Source organism: Triticum urartu, chromosome 7 (assembly GCF_003073215.2).
Source record: "Triticum urartu cultivar G1812 chromosome 7, Tu2.1, whole genome shotgun sequence".
NCBI classification, from domain to species: domain Eukaryota; kingdom Viridiplantae; phylum Streptophyta; class Magnoliopsida; order Poales; family Poaceae; genus Triticum; species Triticum urartu.
The window spans coordinates 647,190,783-647,197,506 of NC_053028.1; the positions used below are offsets into that span (position 1 = coordinate 647,190,783).

General features: G+C 41.9%; 2 long non-coding RNA genes across 2 annotated transcripts; both read right to left on the bottom strand.

Moving 5' to 3' along the window:
• Positions 1-696: 696 nt before the first annotated feature.
• On the bottom strand, positions 697-1,789 carry LOC125523868. Its single transcript, XR_007290466.1, has 2 exons — positions 1,405-1,789; positions 697-984 (listed from the first exon to the last, which is right to left on the bottom strand). It is a non-coding gene; the product is annotated as an uncharacterized LOC125523868 (long non-coding RNA).
• Positions 1,790-2,446: 657 nt separating this feature from the next.
• LOC125522011 lies at positions 2,447-5,336 on the bottom strand. Its single transcript, XR_007289598.1, has 5 exons — positions 4,902-5,336; positions 4,601-4,797; positions 4,357-4,497; positions 4,131-4,246; positions 2,447-2,672 (listed from the first exon to the last, which is right to left on the bottom strand). It is a non-coding gene; the product is annotated as an uncharacterized LOC125522011 (long non-coding RNA).
• Between the last annotated feature and the right edge of the window lie 1,388 nt (positions 5,337-6,724).

Genomic DNA, 6,724 nt, shown 5'->3' on the forward strand with positions numbered 1-6,724 from the left:
ATGAGATTATGCAACTGCCGTTTGCCGGAGGAACACTTTGTGTGCTACCAAACGTCACAACGTAACTGGGTGATTATAAAGGAGCTCTACAGGTGTCTCCAAAGGTACATGTTGGGTTGGCGTATTTCCACTACAAGAAATATGTCAACTTATGACCACCACTATTGGTCATTGAAAGGTCACAAATTTCCATTTATGACCTTTTTGTGACAAAAAACATAAGGTCAAAAGCTGGGCGTCGTAAACTGACTATAGCGACCTTTCTTCTGGAATGGTCGCAAACGTTTATGACCAAAATACGCCTATTGTTCTGTTTTGGTCACTAGCAACCTCCCCAGTCCACGTAGGCATCCAGCGTGGCAAGCTGATGTGGCACAAGATTCAGCCCGGTCCAATTCAGTTTTCTACATGGGCCTAGCCCAACAATTCGGCCTTTTATATTATTTTTTTCTGTCAATTCTTGTGGGCTACTTGGGCCAAGCCCAACAATTCGGCCTTTTTATTTCATGGGTCATGGCCTTTTTGTACAATAGTTTTAGTTTTTTTTAATAAAATGGGTCCACTAGTCAAACAAGTCCCACTTGTCAGGTTCTGATAAGTGGGTCCTAGCTATTAGGTCCAGATTCTTCATATTTCAATTTGACAATAAGAAAATAACCATTAGTTAAATTGGCAAAGAAAAAACACACAAGATACTTCAAATAACAATAGCCAGATTCAATACAAGCTCTACAAATGACACGTCCTACAAGCTGTAGCATATACAAGCTTATTTACAAGCTCTACAAATGACACGTCCTACAAGCTGTAGCATTTACAAGTTCTACAAGTTACACGTAATACAAGCTTAGTTGATGCAAGCTCTACAACTATGGGAATCAGTTACAAGCTCTACAAGTATTTTCTTCTTCTACATGTAGCTCCTTCAATAGCGATCAAATGTCGGCTCACTGGAGAGTCAGGACTGGGCCTTCCACGGACGCCCTGTTACATGAATCAGCTGAAAAAAATTAGAAAAACTGGAGACAATATATTATGAACATTCCATTCAAAAAAGGAGTAAAGGACATTCTTTGTTTCATCACGTTATAAAGGAGCAGCACAAACCACAACTTACTTGACACACACACACATACACACATGAATATTAAGCTCAGTTCTAGCAACTATATCATGGTTTAACAGCTGGCCTCAGCATCATCAAACCACCATGCTTATGATCATAATCTAAGCATATCATCAAACAAAACCTACACAGATAAAGATCACAGCACATCAAGCCACAGGCGCACCAGCGATGGCATGAGATTCAACGCAACAGCAATGGGGCTACCACAACAGCATGAAAAACCTAAGCATACTAGAGAAAATAGATAGTTGATGCTAGAGGGACTGGTGAATTACCTCAATGGCGTACTTGATGGGTGATGATGGTCCTTCTCAGGTAGTTGTCGTCCACGGTTAAGAGGTTTCAAACATCTGTCTACAACAATCAGCAAACCAGAAATCAGAACGAATACTTCAATCTCATAAGAAGTTTAAAAAAGACTATAGCAGGACAGAAATATGTGGACTACTTCTAAAATGGTACATATAGCACATGCCCAAACAAATATGTGATTTCAAGGTTGAAAGCTTTAACATAGAACGCTGAATAATTCGTTGCCCAAAACGTGCTATATATATACCAAGTGATGAGAAACCATATGTAGAATTTATAAACGTAAGGAGCAGAATTTCTAAAAGAAGTACACCATTACATAGTGCTACAGCAAATGTGAAATGCTTGATGATGTACATGAATTCGCCCTATAGTGAGTCGTATTACAATTCACTGGCCGTCGTTCCATATCTGAAACATATTCACTCAACTAAAAGAAGGTCGAGTTTTACTTGCAAATGAAAACATGCTAGAACCTTTCTGTCAATTTATGAGAAGTAGAACCACTGTGCCACTTGGTTGTTCTTTAAATAAAAAAAATGAGTTGTAACGCAGGCTAACAGAAACGCTATGAGCATCGTTTGGGCAGACCATCCAGGATGGTGTACAAATCAGAATGAAAGCATGATTATATATTTCAGGATGATGTACAAATCAAGATGAAAGCATAGAGCTGACAAGTTTGATGAGCTTCGATATGAAGAGACGAACAGAGATACTAGGTAATCCAGTGGGTTTGGGCTTGACAACAGGAAGCAGGAACACATCAATTGACGAAAACAAGATGCTGAATTATATTTGGTAGTATATATACTGTGGTATACTATGTTCGTGTCAAGGGCAGCTTTCGTACCAGTGCCTAAAAACATTGTAAACAAGTACAAATACTCCGTTATTACAAGCACAAACAGACTTGGACTGGGCAACGGCGATATCAGGGGAAAAGAGTCGAGTTCTTGATTAGTTAAGAAAAGCTCTACTTTCAAGAAACTTTCACATCAGAAAACTAAAGGAAACATGATTACTTCTCAATACTATGGAGTCACACTTTCAAAAAACCTGTCTATGTATATACAAACTTGAGAGATTAGCCGTGCAAAGGTTCAGTGGATCCAAATAAACATGCAGAAAGGCTATCCTTGCCTTTCTTGTACTAGGTAACCTTGTGGAGGGTGTGCTTCTTGCACTCCTTGTTCTTGCAGTAGGTCTTCTTGGTCTTCGGAACGTTCACCTACAAAAATTGTCATACCATATACTTAGCCAACAGGAATAAACAACCAGGAATTTTACAACACACGACAAACAAAAAGAACTTCATAGCTAAAGTCATAACCCATGCTTGTTAGTTTAAGATGTGGAGAAGGACGTGTTAGATTCCAAGGGGCATGGAAAATTCCCAGTGAATCACCAGGGTCCAAAATGGAAGAGGGCAGAATTTCCAATTTTCAATTATACAAATAATGAAAAGAGAACTCAAGCCAAAGATGTTATGTTGAACTAGGAAAGCACCCAGCTGGCCAATAGTGACATGACATTAACACTGTGTTTGCAGAAATCAGGTAACATAGCTTCACATCGAGCCTCTAAAAAACTTTACTACACCTATAGGTAAGACATCAAATCCTCAATGACTGCCTTGAAACCTCACCCACAAGTGATCTAGAAGTTCATTCAGCAGATTTCTTTTCTTTATTCAGTAAGGTCACTCGTGATTTTTGTGTATCTGAGAGTAGGTGCAACGAACTTGGTGGTAAAGTTGAAAACTGGGGGTGCAATACAAAAGTTCCTGCAGAGCAAATTGCATATGGCGATTTTCAACAAACACAAAATGACAAGCTTACGATACAGTTTCATTGAAATTGAAGCTGTAGAGTGTGCTGGTAAAGCAATGAAGAAAAAAAGTTGGAGTAACTCCTTTTGGAAAACAATGACCAAATTTCACATGATTAAGTAAGAGCTGTAAGCAGGCAATGTTATTGTAAGTACTGGAAATTCCAAAATATTTTAGAGCAATGAAGTTCAGCATTCTGGAAATATAAACCAGAGTACCAGACAAAGCAAGTATGGGAAATCAATTAAAAGGGTATTGAAGATTTAATGGTGTTCAGTACTAATAACTTGAATACTTTGTATGAATCAAACAGAAATTAGTTATAACTGCACCACCCGTAACACAACACCTATCTGAGGAATGAGGAATTTAATGTTCTCCAAGAGATTTGAATATAAAGGAGTATGGAAATTGGTTATAAACTATGCAGTCAAATAGAGCCATGTCCAACCTAGTAAACAAAACAAGGAATGATCTATTTACCAGACCAGTTAATAAATTGCCAATGGTTATGGGGTAATAGAAATGAGGATTTGATGTTGGAAGACCACAAACTGATTGAGAGAATTGCTAAGTTGATGAAAGAAGCAAGAACCCCTCTGTAGCCAAATTGGCAAAATATTTTCTGCTTGATGCCAAAAGTTGCAGGACAAAAATAAAACCTTGAGGATTCAAAAATTCACTTGCCGTTTGTACTTCAACTAAATTAGTATATTCTTACCGAACGGCAGGTTAATATACCATGTTCCATTACACAATACCCAATCCAAAGCAATCAAGAAATACTGAAACAAGAAGGAATTATCACAATTTCTAAGCACGTGGATCGTCTCATTATACGTCAGATGAACTTGTTACCTCTAGCGTGCCAGCAAGAAGCTTCCCCAGCATTCTCTTGTTCCTCCTCACCAAGCTCTGATCCTCTTCCTTGGGAGCCGGCCTCGGAGAGGCTCTGGCAGCTGATTATCAAGCTCCTGCAACCAAATAATACCAATATAAGCGATCTCCCAAAAACAGCATGTGGAACCCATCCACAAGCACACACGCACACTATCTCCTCCAAAATCACATTCCCCTTACTCACCCTCCTGGATACCCACTGGCTCCCATCCCTCCTGAACCCACCATTACTAGCTCCCCTCCTCTCACCACCTTGAGCAGCATTTGGTCCATCCTCACGCCCCTCCGCCGCCGCATCATCCCCATTAGTTCCAGGGCCATCCACCTCCATGCATCACGCCAAACACAGAGAAGACGTTAGGGTATTTGACAAACCAACAAAACACAACAGGATTGACGAACACAAAAATAAAAATGAGGGCTCGTACTTTAACCACGGCAGAAAGAAGCCGGCGCTTGGGCTCGGGCTGGTCCACCGGCTCCGGGGCCTGCATCAGAAACACGCGGGGAGAAAAATCACGCACAAAAACAGATACAGGGACGAGATCGCTCCGGGGCCGGCGCCGGGGCCGGTGGCGGGGGCGCCGCGTCGGAGGCCTCGGGGGTCGGGCAGGCGCTCGCTGATCTGCAGGAGGGGAGGAGAACACGGGGACAAGCAAACGGGTCCGGGGAGACGCCTCGATGGCCACGGAGGGGAAGTGAGAGGGTGGAGGGGCGGGGGGGAGGGACCTCGCGGTGCTGGCGCTGCAGCTCTTGGAGCTCATGGCGGATCTCCTCGGCCGTCTTCTCCGCCGCGGCGGCCATCGTCGGCGGCGAAGGGGAGGGAGGGAGGGTTTGGCTGCTGCGCGAGGGACGGAGGATGGGGCGGGCAGATGCTTGGTGAGGAGGTCCATGACGGCGCCGATGCGGGAACGCCGGAGCGGATCTGGTCGTGGCCTGAGAAGGAGAAGGCCGAGTCGATCTGGGGCCTAGTAGGTAGACAAGAGGACGTGAGGGGAGGCGAGGGAGAGTGGGAGGAGGTCGCCAGTGGGTTGTGGTTGGTTGGGGAGACAAAGGCGGCGGCGGTGGGTTTCATTTCGTTTCGGGGTTGAGCTCCGCCGCAGGGAGGTGGCCGACGCGCGCAGGAATGGAGATGGAGGTGGCCGACGGGCTCTGACTTGGATTGGATCTGGGAGGGAGAAGGCGGCGGCGGCGATTGGGAGAAGGGGACTAGGGTTTCGTGGGTGAGAGGGATACGGGGTGAGAGTGACGAGGGGGCGTGGGCTGCCGTTGGATCGGGGCGCATCCGACGGTGCTTAAGGCATGATCCGTGTGAGCTGATTTTAGACCAATCAGAACAGAGTATCCTCTTTGATGATGTTAAGACCATTTAAATTGGTCGTAATCGATTGAAAATAAGATTTTGAATCATGTCTGCCATTTGACGACCTAAGAAATTTATAAAAATATCAAAATAAAAAACCTTCGCATTGTGTCACCAAGTGTGACCTACTTTTTAGTAAAAATAACAAACTTTGAATATTGTTAATATCATTAAAAAAGTGTTCTAAGATATGAGCTTTTTTGTAAGAGACTCATTTTTCGAGTGTCCAAAATGATATTTTTTATAAATAACCTAGCAAATATTTGTTGCAAATTTGGAGCACATCAATTTTATAATTCACAATCATAGCACATGTGGAGCACATCAAATACTTTTTTAAGCTTATGTAGTTGTGTTTTTCTATTTGTTTCTCTTGTGTTTTTTGCACAAGGGTGCATTTTGGAATGGCATAGTTCGTTTAAATGATCTCATATTGTGCACAAGGGTGCATATTGGAATGACAAACAATGTTGCCTAAGGAAGTTTTCATTTTCTTTGGACGAAAAATTCATTTTTCATTTTTTTCGAGTGCCCAAAATGAGTTTTTTTAAGGACCTACCATATATTTGTTGCAAAATTGTACCAAATCAATTTTCTAAAATACTAGGACATATTTAATGCACAATTGACCAAATGGTTGGGTGTAAAAAGTTTTTATCCACCTCTGGTGAAAAATACAAATTCCCGCCGATTCAGCTGGAAGCGGGTCAAATTTGAACTGTAGCTACCTCGTAATTTGCTCTTTATTTTTCCAAAAATCATTTATAGGTACATAAGTATCTATTTAATCAGAGAAACACCAAAAAAAATTCCAAGATTCAACCGCTACCTAGGAACGGTCAAGCCCGCCGTTTTGACCACATTTTGAAACGGGCATAAAAAATTCAAAAAAAAATCAAAAAATTGGAAAACCTTCGCATTGTGTCAATATATGTGACCAAGTTTCCAGAAAAAATAATAAATTTGTAATATGGCAATTATTTTAAAAAAGTGTTCACAGAATGAGCTATCATGCATGAAGATTCATGGCTTTCAAGCCAAATGATCAATCTTATGGCCACATTCATGGCATAGTTTGTTCAAATGATCTCATATTGTGCACAAGGGCGCATCTTGGAATTCCAAACAATGTTGCCTAAGGAAGTTTCATTTTCTTTGCACGGAAAATTCATTTTCCATTTTTCGAGTG